This window comes from Limulus polyphemus, unplaced genomic scaffold (genome assembly GCF_000517525.1).
Source record: "Limulus polyphemus unplaced genomic scaffold, Limulus_polyphemus-2.1.2 Scaffold245, whole genome shotgun sequence".
Taxonomy (NCBI): domain Eukaryota; kingdom Metazoa; phylum Arthropoda; class Merostomata; order Xiphosura; family Limulidae; genus Limulus; species Limulus polyphemus.
This window is the reverse complement of record NW_013665855.1, coordinates 648,650-660,490: the sequence shown is the minus strand read 5'-3', so window position 1 is coordinate 660,490 and position 11,841 is coordinate 648,650. Positions and strand designations below refer to the sequence as shown.

At 32.5% G+C, this 11,841-nt stretch overlaps 1 protein-coding gene and 1 long non-coding RNA gene across 3 annotated transcripts in view; both read left to right on the top strand.

The window, feature by feature from the left end:
- The window catches only part of LOC106478730, a 65,291-nt gene extending 63,133 nt beyond the window's left edge, over nt 1-2,158 (top strand). For both annotated transcript variants that reach the window (XM_013939291.2, XM_022382383.1), the window contains exon 22: nt 702-2,158. The gene's annotated coding sequence lies outside the window, so the exon portion shown is untranslated. The remainder of the gene's footprint in view (nt 1-701) is intronic.
- A 3,639-nt stretch (nt 2,159-5,797) lies between these two features.
- The window catches only part of LOC111085123, a 31,166-nt gene continuing 25,122 nt past the window's right edge, over nt 5,798-11,841 (top strand). Inside the window, exon 1 of the long non-coding RNA XR_002609968.1 lies at nt 5,798-5,819. This is a non-coding gene — a long non-coding RNA (uncharacterized LOC111085123). The remainder of the gene's footprint in view (nt 5,820-11,841) is intronic.

Genomic DNA, 11,841 nt, shown 5'->3' with positions numbered 1-11,841 from the left:
GTTAACATGGTACAGGTCAGCAGTAGCCTAGATGTAATGTGTTAACATGGTACAGGTCAGCAGTAGCCTAGATGTAATGTGTTAACATGGTACAGGTCAGCGGTAGCCTAGATGTAATGTGTTAACATGGTACAGGTCAGCAGTAGCCTAGATGTAATGTGTTAACATGATATATAGGATGCAACTGACCCATACTATGTTTACACATAATTCTAAGCTTGCCACTGACTTATACCATGGTTACATGTTAAAATCTAGACAGCTGCTGATCTATGCCATATTTACACTTGTTACATTAAGAATGTTAAGAACTTTGCCATATTTATATTTGTTTCGTCTACAGCTTGCTATTGTTGGCTTCTTCTTATGTTCAATCCAACTGTTGCTAGCCTCCTGGTTTTTTGGTATTATTTTAAACTATTAATTATTATGCAAAATACCCAGTCCTAGGTGCTCAGGTGATCATTTTCTTTTCTTACAATGGGAAAGCCATGGAAGTTTTAAAAAACTGGAATGCTTATTTTATCAAATTTCCAAAAGGAATTAATGATATATTGTTGCTTTTTTTAATAAAATTCTTGTTTTTTTATGGGGAGGTTTCATAAACAGTAGTTCTATAGTGATGCATGTATAAGAACCTAATATTTTATTTTTTCCAGTCTGGTCTCTGTCTTTTTAAAATAAACCTCTTGATTTTACAGCTGCTGTGTAGTTGAAAGTGTGTTGTGTATGTTGATGTACTAGTAATCATAGCCTTTACAGAAGTGGAATGAACCTGCAAGAAAACTGGCTTGTCCAACTGAACATTTGAAGCAATGTTCATATGTATCTATTCATTGAGGATTAGGAAGGATTTTAGACTTGAATATGTTAGTATCCATTTGTATACTCAGACCCAATTGTATTATATATGCTTTAGTTGCTTCAATACCTTGTAAAAAAAAAAATGCAATAATATGATCTTGCTTTAATGAATCTGATTTTTTTGTTTATAATTCATATATTGTTTCAATTTGCTGGGCAGTGTGGTTGATGTTAAATGCTATAAATATCTTCTTGGTTATATGTGCAACTTAAAAGTTTCAAACCAGCACTTTCATGTTTATATTTGCCATTATGGAGCATTTCTTTGTTGTATATTTACACATTCTAAATTACAAACTTGTTGATCATGATTTTGTAGTTTTCTTTCAAACAGTGCGTGTGTAACAGTTACACATAGTTCTTTTATATATATATATATGTGTGTGTGTGTACCATAATTTCTCTTTACAGGCATTTGTGTAAATAATGTAAGTGAATATTCTTTTAATCCCATCGGTATTGTTAATTTTTAATTGTGTTAATCATAACTTATTGTTAGCATGTCATGCTTTGTTAGAACAGATTCAGTTGCTCATTTTTTATAGACAACTGTTATTAACACATGGATCTAATAGTATGGTAATCACCTGGAATGGTTGAATTTGTAATTGAATTGGGAAACAAATCGGTAAAGAACATTTTGATCATTGCAGTTAGAATGTCTGAAATGAAGTTTATGAAATGATGTGGTAACTTGTATGCTATAGATATATTTATCTAAGTGTTTCCTCTTTTGCCAAAATTTAAGTTTATCAAAGGATTGACAGGTAACTCGCAGATTGAGTGAAAAATAAAACTGGAATTTTCAAATTTATGATACTCAATATATTTCCCTGTGGGTGGTAATTGATGATAATATTAATAAAAACAATTTTCAATTAGTGTGTGCCTCATATAATGAGCAAAAACAGAGGTGTAAGATTCCAAGTTTATGATACTCAGTATATTTCTGTATGGATTTTAATTTAATGTTAATTTATGATGATGATTATAATAATACAAATCTCTTCATATTAATATACAACATGATGAAAGAGAAGTACACATCTCATCATTAACTAAGAATGCATGTGAATGATACTGTGTAGCATGATTTATTTCTTGTTTCACATATTATCAGTTCCTTTTTCAGGAACAAACATCAGGTTTCTCGGCAAAACTATTCCGTTTGTCAATTTGGTTATAATAACTCGAGAACGATAATTTCATAATATAAGTAACAAATAAAGGTTGTATAATAAATATTGCTTGTATGTACACGTGTTTGTTATGTTATAAATATTGATGTGTTTTACTTCAGGCCTTTTTTTTTTTTCTTGAATACACAAAGACTTGCAAAGTTAGTTATACTTTTAACTAATAAAAAAAACATTTTAGATGTTGATATTGCTAATATTTAGGCCACAAATGCAAATATAAAATAAATAGATCAGGTGGAAACTGGATTCCGATTAACAGCAAGAGCATTATGCCAAGTGCTTTATTTGTAGCTAATCGATAAATACCCTTGCCATTGACTTTTAACAATATACATTGAGGATCATACACATTATATACAAGTACATGTATAATTTCTGATTAAAATTGGAATACAATAAATACATGAAAATCTGAAAAAGTACTTAAATGTAATGTGAATATTTAAAAGGATTTACAGAATAAGAAAGAAGTTGAAATTTTTAAGTATTTGAAAATATCAATTATTTAAACTAAAAGTAGTTGAAAGGGGGCAAGGTGATTGAGTATTCCTTCAGTATCTATAAATTTTTATGTTGAGTAGTTCATGGTTGGATGAAACTGAGATTAGAACTTAGATATCTTTAATGGATGTGGAATGGTTACATTTCTCACTCTGCTTACATTGTACTGTACACAGAAACTGTAGCCAAAAGTCAACTCAAAGAGCAATAGCTGACTTCTCAAAAACAATGGGGTAATTTCACAAAGTATTGCACCAAAACTAGACAAAATGATCCAACTGAATAGCCAAAAGTCAACTTGAAGTATGACAACTGACTTCCCAAAAACAAGGAAAGAAATTTCACATGGTACTGCACACCAAAACTTGGCAGTAGAGAAACACCAAAACAGTAGGTTCAAAGTTCAATGTTTTGATTTTGTTGCAAGGTTCTTAGCACAGCTAACGTTTCATTGTCATCAAATGAAACAAAGTATTGAAAATTTGTCAGCACTTTTAAGTTGGCATGAAAAATCAGCACATCATCTGGAGACATTTCAACAATGGAATGAACTAGGACTTTGAATGGAAATAAACCACATAATTGGTACAAATAACTTGTGTTTAATTAAACAAACATAGCATTTATAAATTGCCCTCCAGTAGCTCAGTAGTAAGTCTGAAGGCTTATAATGCTAAAAATAAGGATAGCCCATTGTGTAGCTTTGACCTTAACTACAAACAAACAAGCATGATAAACTGTATATTGAAGATTTATTACATTGATAAGAACTTATGAAATTCAAGTTATTACTCTTCGTGGAATTCACAAGAAGCTCTTCATATCCAGAAATGGAAATTTCTTGAAACTTTCTAAGTAATTGGCCATTTTAGAACCTGTTATTAAAGAACACCTTAGAAGAATTACCACACAAGAAATCCTTGGGCAATGTCTGGGATAGGTATCTTAAATACCAGACAAGAAATCCTTGGACAGTGTCTGGGATAGGTATTTTAATTACCAGACAAGAAATCCTTGGACAATGTCTGGGATAGGTATTTTAATTACCAGACAAGAAATCCTTGGACAATTTCTTGGATAGGTATTTTAATTACCAGACAAGAAATCCTTGGATACTGTCTGGGATAGGTATTTTAATTACCAGACAAGAAATCCTTGGACACTGTCTGGGATAGGTATTTTAATTACCAGACAAGAAATCTTTGGACAATGTCTGGGATAGGTACTTTAATTACCAGACAAGAAATCCTTGGACACTGTCTGGGATAGGTACTTTAATTACCAGACAAGAAATCCTTGGACAATGTCTGGGATAGGTATTTTGTATTATCAACTTGAATGGCATCTTACATGCCACATGGGCTAATAAGCACCGAGTTAGAGACTACAAGGTTTAGGCATAATTTAAAACTGCTGATGAGAGAAAGGGCAATAAGTCAGAAGCACCGACTTGGCTGATCTTAACCACATACTTGGATATACTGTCATTTTTATAACACCCCAACAGGTTAAAGTAGGAAGGTGTTCAGGAGCATATTGTGGGCTCAAACCTTGGACCTTCCAACTTGAAGCCTGGCACATTAACCATTAGGTCACACTTGGCTCATCTTAAATTCATTAGGTGTTTGGATAATATGATACACAATTATTTATCCAGTATTATTCAACCTGTGATTCATGTTTTCTTCACGTTTTGTTGAAATATGCTGCTAAAAATGACAATTACTACATAATGCTTTCATTTAACACACGCAACATATGACTGATCATTGGTTTGTCACAGCTACTTGATGCATCTACGACTAAAAATGATGGGATAATTATGAAAGCTTATTTTCTTTTCACTTTTTCTTTTTTCCGTAGACATAAGTAGAGGCAACATTATCACAGCTATTCAGAGCAAACTCGTGAAAATCTTTCTTCCCCTAGAGGACGTACGAGGCGAAGAGTGTAACAATCGGAGCTCGTCAGAAAAATTTCGGGCCCTACCCAGCCTCTCCTACCAACGTGTCTCTTATCGGCCAAAGTTTTGGCCCAATTTTTCCCTCTTATAAAGCTTACTTTTCCAAATCTAATCCTACTACTTTTACCTATGCCCCTTTCTCACCTCACCTTTACCACTAGCAGCATCATCACTTACCGTTACTAACCTTTCTGTCATTCTTTTATTATTGTACTTTTTGTGCAGTGATGAAAATGTAAAGCAAGTTTTGACTAGCAACTTTATTCAAAAGCTAAAGCGGTGTAAGAAAAAGGATCATTAAATGGCAAATTCATATGCCCCCCTCCCCCCCAGTGGCACAGCGGAATGTCTGCGGACGTACAACGCCAGAAACAGGGTTTCGATACCCGTGGTGAGCAGAGCACAGATAGCCAATTGTGTAGCTTTGTGCTTAACTTCAAACAAACAAAACAAGGGGCAATTGCCTCCCCCCCCCCGAAGAATGAGAAATATTATTCATTCAGCATACGTATATGAAATTTTCATCCACTTTACAATTTCATACAAGTTTGCCCCACCCTCGAAACATTTCTGCGGACGCCCATATTCATAAGATACAGACGAAAATATCTAAAGAATATTTTACAGATCAATTAACATAAAACAGTCCTTTTCAGAACTGCACAGCTTGAAAGTTAAATTAACACACGAATGATTCTACGAGTATTATGCATAGGATGAGTATCTAGAGTTTGAATGCTTTATGGGCACATTTATATAAAAAAACAACCCTTTTCGAGACTACACAGACTGTAAATTAATATAGTATAATAATATGCATATATCATGAAGTACGCTAGATAGATGATAAAACTAAAAAAACAGTGAAACAAATTATTAGTTTTACTTATTCAAACATTGTTATTGATGTTACTGAAAGATAATGACAGATTGAGTACACGATCATATTGCCCTATTCGTTTACACATACAAGTTTAGTTAAATATTTTTTCTGTGATATATATATCTTAGAGTTTGAATATTTTAAGATAACATGGCTAATATGGAGAACAGCCTTCTACAGAATCATATGAGTAAAGCATGATGTACAGAATAACAAATAGTCAAACTGTAATAAATGAAACATTAATTTTACATATCAAACGTTATGTTCATTGATGAAAAGACATTACGGTAAACCAGACTTTGCATCTAGTAGCGCCACTATTTCTAAAATGAACTAGTGACATTTTAAAAGATTTCTACACAGTGTTAGTCTAGTGAGAGATAGTGCTTTCCACACGTACTTTCAAGTAAGTCGAAGTATTAAATAGAAAGTGATAGAAGTTGATATATCAGTTAAGATTCTATATATTTTGAATAATAATGAAATGATAAGTGTTGCTATTTATTTTCGATTAGATAATAGAAAAATCTGTATCTGTAAAGTTTACATGGATTTGTACTACGCTAAGACAGTCGTTTAAAACTGTTTGATAATGTATAATAACCATATTACGTAATTCGCTGGAGCAAAATGTTTACATAGAGTGGAATAGTTTGTTGGTTAAACAGAGGTAATAGTACTTAAGAATGAAAATAGGGCTATAATGATAATAACTGATTAAAAAAATACAAGATAAAACAGTCATACTGTTTATAAAAATCATTGTTGTTCGCAAATATTGTATCGTCTTTAGTTAGAGTTATACATGGGATAAAAGTCTGGAGTTTGAATGCTTTAGGTTAACAGAGAAAAGCTGTCATTTTGTAAGACTATGATCAATTAGTGTAATGATTCCCAAACTGTTGGTCCGTGAACAAGTGTTACTCTACATGGAGATTTCAGGCAGTCTGCAAGATGGTTTAAATATATTTACTGAAGTATCTTGCTAGCCAATGTAATTTTACATTGTTTTTAGCAGTTAATATTGTACAAAGCAGTCCGTGAAGTTTTGGGATCAGAAGTAACTGGTCCTTAGTTGAGAAAGGGTTGGGAGCCATTGAACTAGTGAATGTATAGTCGTATATAGAAACAATAAAGTCAATATGATGCATACCATGTATATATCTAAAATATGAACGTTTTATGTATAAATATAGCGGAACTGTAATAAGTGGAGCATAAAATATTACTTTTACATATTCATTTTGATTGCACAGGCCTGCGAATTTAAACTTCATAAAAGTTGTTTTGGTATTAATAACGGATTTTCCTTAATTCAGCTACGCAGGTTTCGAAAATAATATTTTTATTTTTTATCAAGTAAGGACTTTTTTACAAATCGGGGAGAAAAGAACTCTTACTTACATCAAATAACTTTTTTTCGTTTACCACAATGAACATTTTATATTATTATGCTTGTTGTTTGGTTCTAGAACGATGGATAAGACTCTCACGTCGCGAATGGTCTAACGAAATCTATAGCCAGTGGTTGTCAACATTTTAAGCATAACAAGATGTGACCCGATTTCAGTGAAAACAATTCCCTTATGTAAAAGTACATATGACGTTTTGTGAAAAATCTGTACGCGATGGAGAAAAATGGATATCATTTTCGGATTCAGCGTACAGAAATTACTGTAGAACATGTAAACATTTCAAGACAATAAAAGTATCGCAGGCCTGTGTTTTTAATGAATGAGTGGATGTTGAAAATGAAACTATAAGTTATAAATTTGACCGTAACTATAACACAGAACCGATATCTGTTAAGAACAATAGAAAATGAAAGAGTAGTTTATTATTATTTTACAACACAACTTGAAAATCATGTTCAGACAGGTTCACTCGAGATCCACATAAAACACCTACCTACACATCCTTTGGGCACCTTAATTACTGTTATAATGTTATTATAACACTTAATGTATAACGTATTAAGAGCTTATGAGTGAAAGTAAAGAAAAATTTATAGCAATTTCTAAACCACACAATATATGCTATATCTAGTGCCGTGGAGGTCTTTAGCTCAATTCCAGAGCTCATCAAGCTGGCTGGACTACTAAAGACACGGTAGTAATTAGGACGCTCTATATTATATTATCAAATTGCATGAACAATAACTGTTATAGTGTGAAGTACATTCCGCTGGTGAAGTATAATTATTATAAACTTTTACATGTTTTTGATAGTCGAGATCTCTTTGATTCGTAAAGAACAGTCATTTTCGGCAGTTCCAATAATTTAAACTGTCAATTGTTATTGGAATGTTAGTACAACCTAACGCATATCTAATAATTGTTGAAGCACGTGACTATTCTTAACAAATCAGAAACCTTGGCTATCAAAAACCCGAATCCGGAATTAAATACAGTCTAATCTTTCTGAAAGTGCAAACTGAAAATTTATTCTCGTATATATTTGAAAATAAACTTTGCACTTGAAAAAAATAAAATAAACCATTTCTTACTTTCAAGTTTTATTATGTTATACAACAAGTTATTATATACATTTTACATAATTGTAAACAAACAGGTGTGGGTATAATGCATACAAAATGTACCAAACCTTGTAGGGAGGATCATTTTAAACATATATTCACTGGAAACTGAACAAGTGATCTTTTGATCAACTATTTGGGTGGACAGTAACCTTTAGATTAAAATATACACTTGAAGGTCGACAGAGATATGTGTGAATACATATAAACAACTTGTGGAAGAATATGACAGTAAAATAGATTTTGTCTTGAACAGTATAAATAATCTCTTCTAAGATACACGAAACACGTACCCAAATTTTAAAAATGTATCTCTAACAAATGAAAATGATATACTTCTCATGTTTAACAAATGTAATTAACCTCTAATAAGGTTCGTACGCGCAGAATGTAGTAAATAAACTTTTAAGTCCACTTGCTTTATAGTAAATATACTTATATTTAAAGATTAAGATAGGTATTTACCTTTTTAAAAAATATATGAATAAAAGTGTAACGTGTGTAAAGTAAACTACATGAATCGTTTAGTGCATAGTTTTAACATAAAGTGAGTATTTAAGATATTTATACACACACATTATGTAAGATGAATATTCAGTCCATAAAATATTGAACAAACCTGTAAAATATTTTGAGTTTGAATAATTATTACTTACACGATTGGAATATATTCTCAAAACAATATTACAAAACCAGACTTAGTAATCAAAACAATATTACAAAACCAGACTTAGTAATCAACAATATTACAAAACCAGACTTAGTAATCAACAATATTACAAAACCAGACTTAGTAATCAACAATATTACAAAACCAGACTTAGTAATCAACAATATTACAAAACCAGGCTTAGTAATCAACAATATTGCAAAACCAGACTTAGTAACCTGATGAGATTATATTTCTTAAAAAATAAAATAAAATAACAACCCTGCCCTATGGTAACGAACTCTGACCCGTGTTACAGAGCTAAGTGAATGACCCACCTTATCTCATGTGATTAAAAAAAAAGTCCACGGAAGTAAGAATACGCAATTTTAGGACAAAAAATACTTATTAGTTGTTTCAACCATTTAGTAAAGACCTAATACTGAAGTGTACAATAAACACATTAGGTTTTGTTTTTTCTCAGTAAATCGAAATATTCTATGGAAAATCACAGTTTTTAAAGACATATAATCTGGATAGTCTTTTTTGTCAAAACATAAAACGATAACTGTTGCTTGTTTAATTTTATTCAGCTATCGTAATTTACTGGTTGCGAAAACTGTTTTTATAAAAGATACAACCTATCATTATTAATTATTGTTCTGATGAACTCCATACTATTGTAAAAAGCTAGTTGTATACACTTTACAGAGTTCACTAATTTATGTATAATATTACATGTAGTATGACTTACGAAAGAAATCAGCCCTCTTTTGGGCTGATACATGATAACAATAAAATTCAATGTAATTAAAATTAATGAATAGATGACAATGTGTTTGATTCATAATTAATAAGTAAACTATATAAAATTCAAACTTTAACAAACTCAATAATAATTAAAGGTTATTTTTTTGCATCACCAAACACTTGGTTTTGAATCAGTCGATGAAAATTTATTACATAATGAAATCACAAGGTAAAAAATTGTTCATGAAATTCTTGTGGAGGTATTAAAGACGAACAGTAAAGACTATGTGTCCAAAATTTAACAGTTGAGGTCAAACTATTGTTCAGTGTGGCATTGAAGTCCACTTTGTAATGACACTTTCATCAAATTATACATCAGTAGAGCAAATACAATCAGTTCAAGTGATTGCTTGATATTGTAGACACCTTATATCTTAAACTAGCAAAGTTATAGCAGATTAATGATACAGATCTAGCATGGGCCTCCCCTTTCATCTATTTTGAACCATAGCCCATGATCCGTTCGTCCGAACCAAAGATGCCCAATCTACATGCAGCAGAAAACGTTACTTTCGGTTTGTGTTCGTATTTTATTATCGACCTCAGTTGAGTCTTCATTCGCATCATTAAGAGTGTATAATTAAAATAACTGTCATAATTGAACAGCTCGTCTAATTATACTCTGTCTCTGAGGGATTCATTTGAGTTATTCTACCAAATGTTATTGAAACTGGTTTAGCCAATTTCTCCCAACTCGTGACACCAGACAACGCTGCTTTTTATTAGTATATATATATATATATAGTAGTAAAAAAATTTACACTATCATTCTTATGAAGTGGAACAATCAAATAAATACAAACCAAGGTCACAACCACCAATTAAAGTAGAAGGTTAAGTGATTAACAGTTTGTTTTTTTTCAATTTCGCGCAAAGCTACACCAGGGCTATCTGCGCTAGTCGTCCCTAATTATGACTAGAGGGAAGGCAGCTAGTCATCACCTCCCACTGCCAACTCTTGGGCTACTCTCTTACCAACGAATAGTGGGATTGACTCTGTCACATTATAACGCCCCCACGGCTGAAAGGGCGGGCATGTTTGGTGGGACGGGGATTCGAACCCGCGACCCGCAGATTGCGAATCGACCTGGGCATGTCGGGCCGTGATTAACAGAAAATCTTTGAATAAATGAAATATTAAAATAATATTCACGTAATTACACATTACATTCAAAATTAAAAATTCCACACAATGTGCAGATATTATTTTGCCCTTTGGTGGGCCAGTATGGCGCTACTTTTGCACGTTCAGGTGAATCTGAATGGAATTACCCCACCCCCCTGCCCAAAACTTCACTTGTCACGTGAGAAAAATGTGGCTAATTTTTTTAATCAATATTTTGTCATTATGAAAGTCATTTTCATCATTAGTTTAGTATGTGTGTGTTTTTTTTCTTATAGCAAAGCCACATCGGGCTATCTGCTGTGTCCACCCAGGGGAATCGAATCCCTGATTTTAGCGTTGTAAATCTGGAGACTTACCGTTGTCCCAGCTGGGGACATTAGTTTAGTATCTAGATTTAACCTAACTCTCCTAAACTGTTCGAACATCATGAGATATTATTAGGTTTATGACCGAATATGTCTGCGGACTTACAACGTTAGAATCCGGGTTTCGATACCCATGGTGGGCAGAGCACAGATAGCCCATTGTGTAGCTTTGTGCTTAATTACAAATAAACAATTATGACCGAAAATATCGATAACAGCGAGGATAGCCGACTGATTAAACAATGCATTCTATTATTTATAATTAAGAACGTAAGAACAAGTTTGTTTAATCATCTATACTCATTCTGGGTTAATTTCTAGTTCTCATCCATGTAGGTAGCTTGCTTTGATCAGAAGTTAATGTTAACTACCTGTTTATACTAATGACCACTGCAGAAAGTTTTCCTTTAAAAACTCCCACCATCATTGCAAAACACAAACTGTTTATTTAACAGTGGAAGCGAGCTATTAATTTATTCCTTATGTTCGATATAAAACATGAGCATCCTTTTAATCTATGCATGTCATAAGTTATTAATCGTTGCCGTCTAGGCCTAAGATACGAAACGTTCCTACTCACATTTGCTTTACACTTTTATCTTTAATTTGTGATGAAACGTGATATAATTCTTGACATATTTTGGGATCAAACAAAAGTCAGGAAGATAATAATTTAAGACGCAAAACAATTGCAACAAAACCTGATGTGAGCTGACATTATCATTTTCAGTACACTTATCTTTTTTTCACAACAGACACTGCTTACTCTGCAAGACCCTTCAAGATTAAATATTAGTTGGAAATTTCAGCTTCTGCTTTTTGCAGGCCTCCAGTTCTTAACGTTTTAGCGAGACTTTTAATTCTGAATAGTTTTACTGTGTCCAATTTCCAAAGGAATATTTCCTAAGATTAAAGAGACTGGGTAAAGGACCTGAAGCCCCC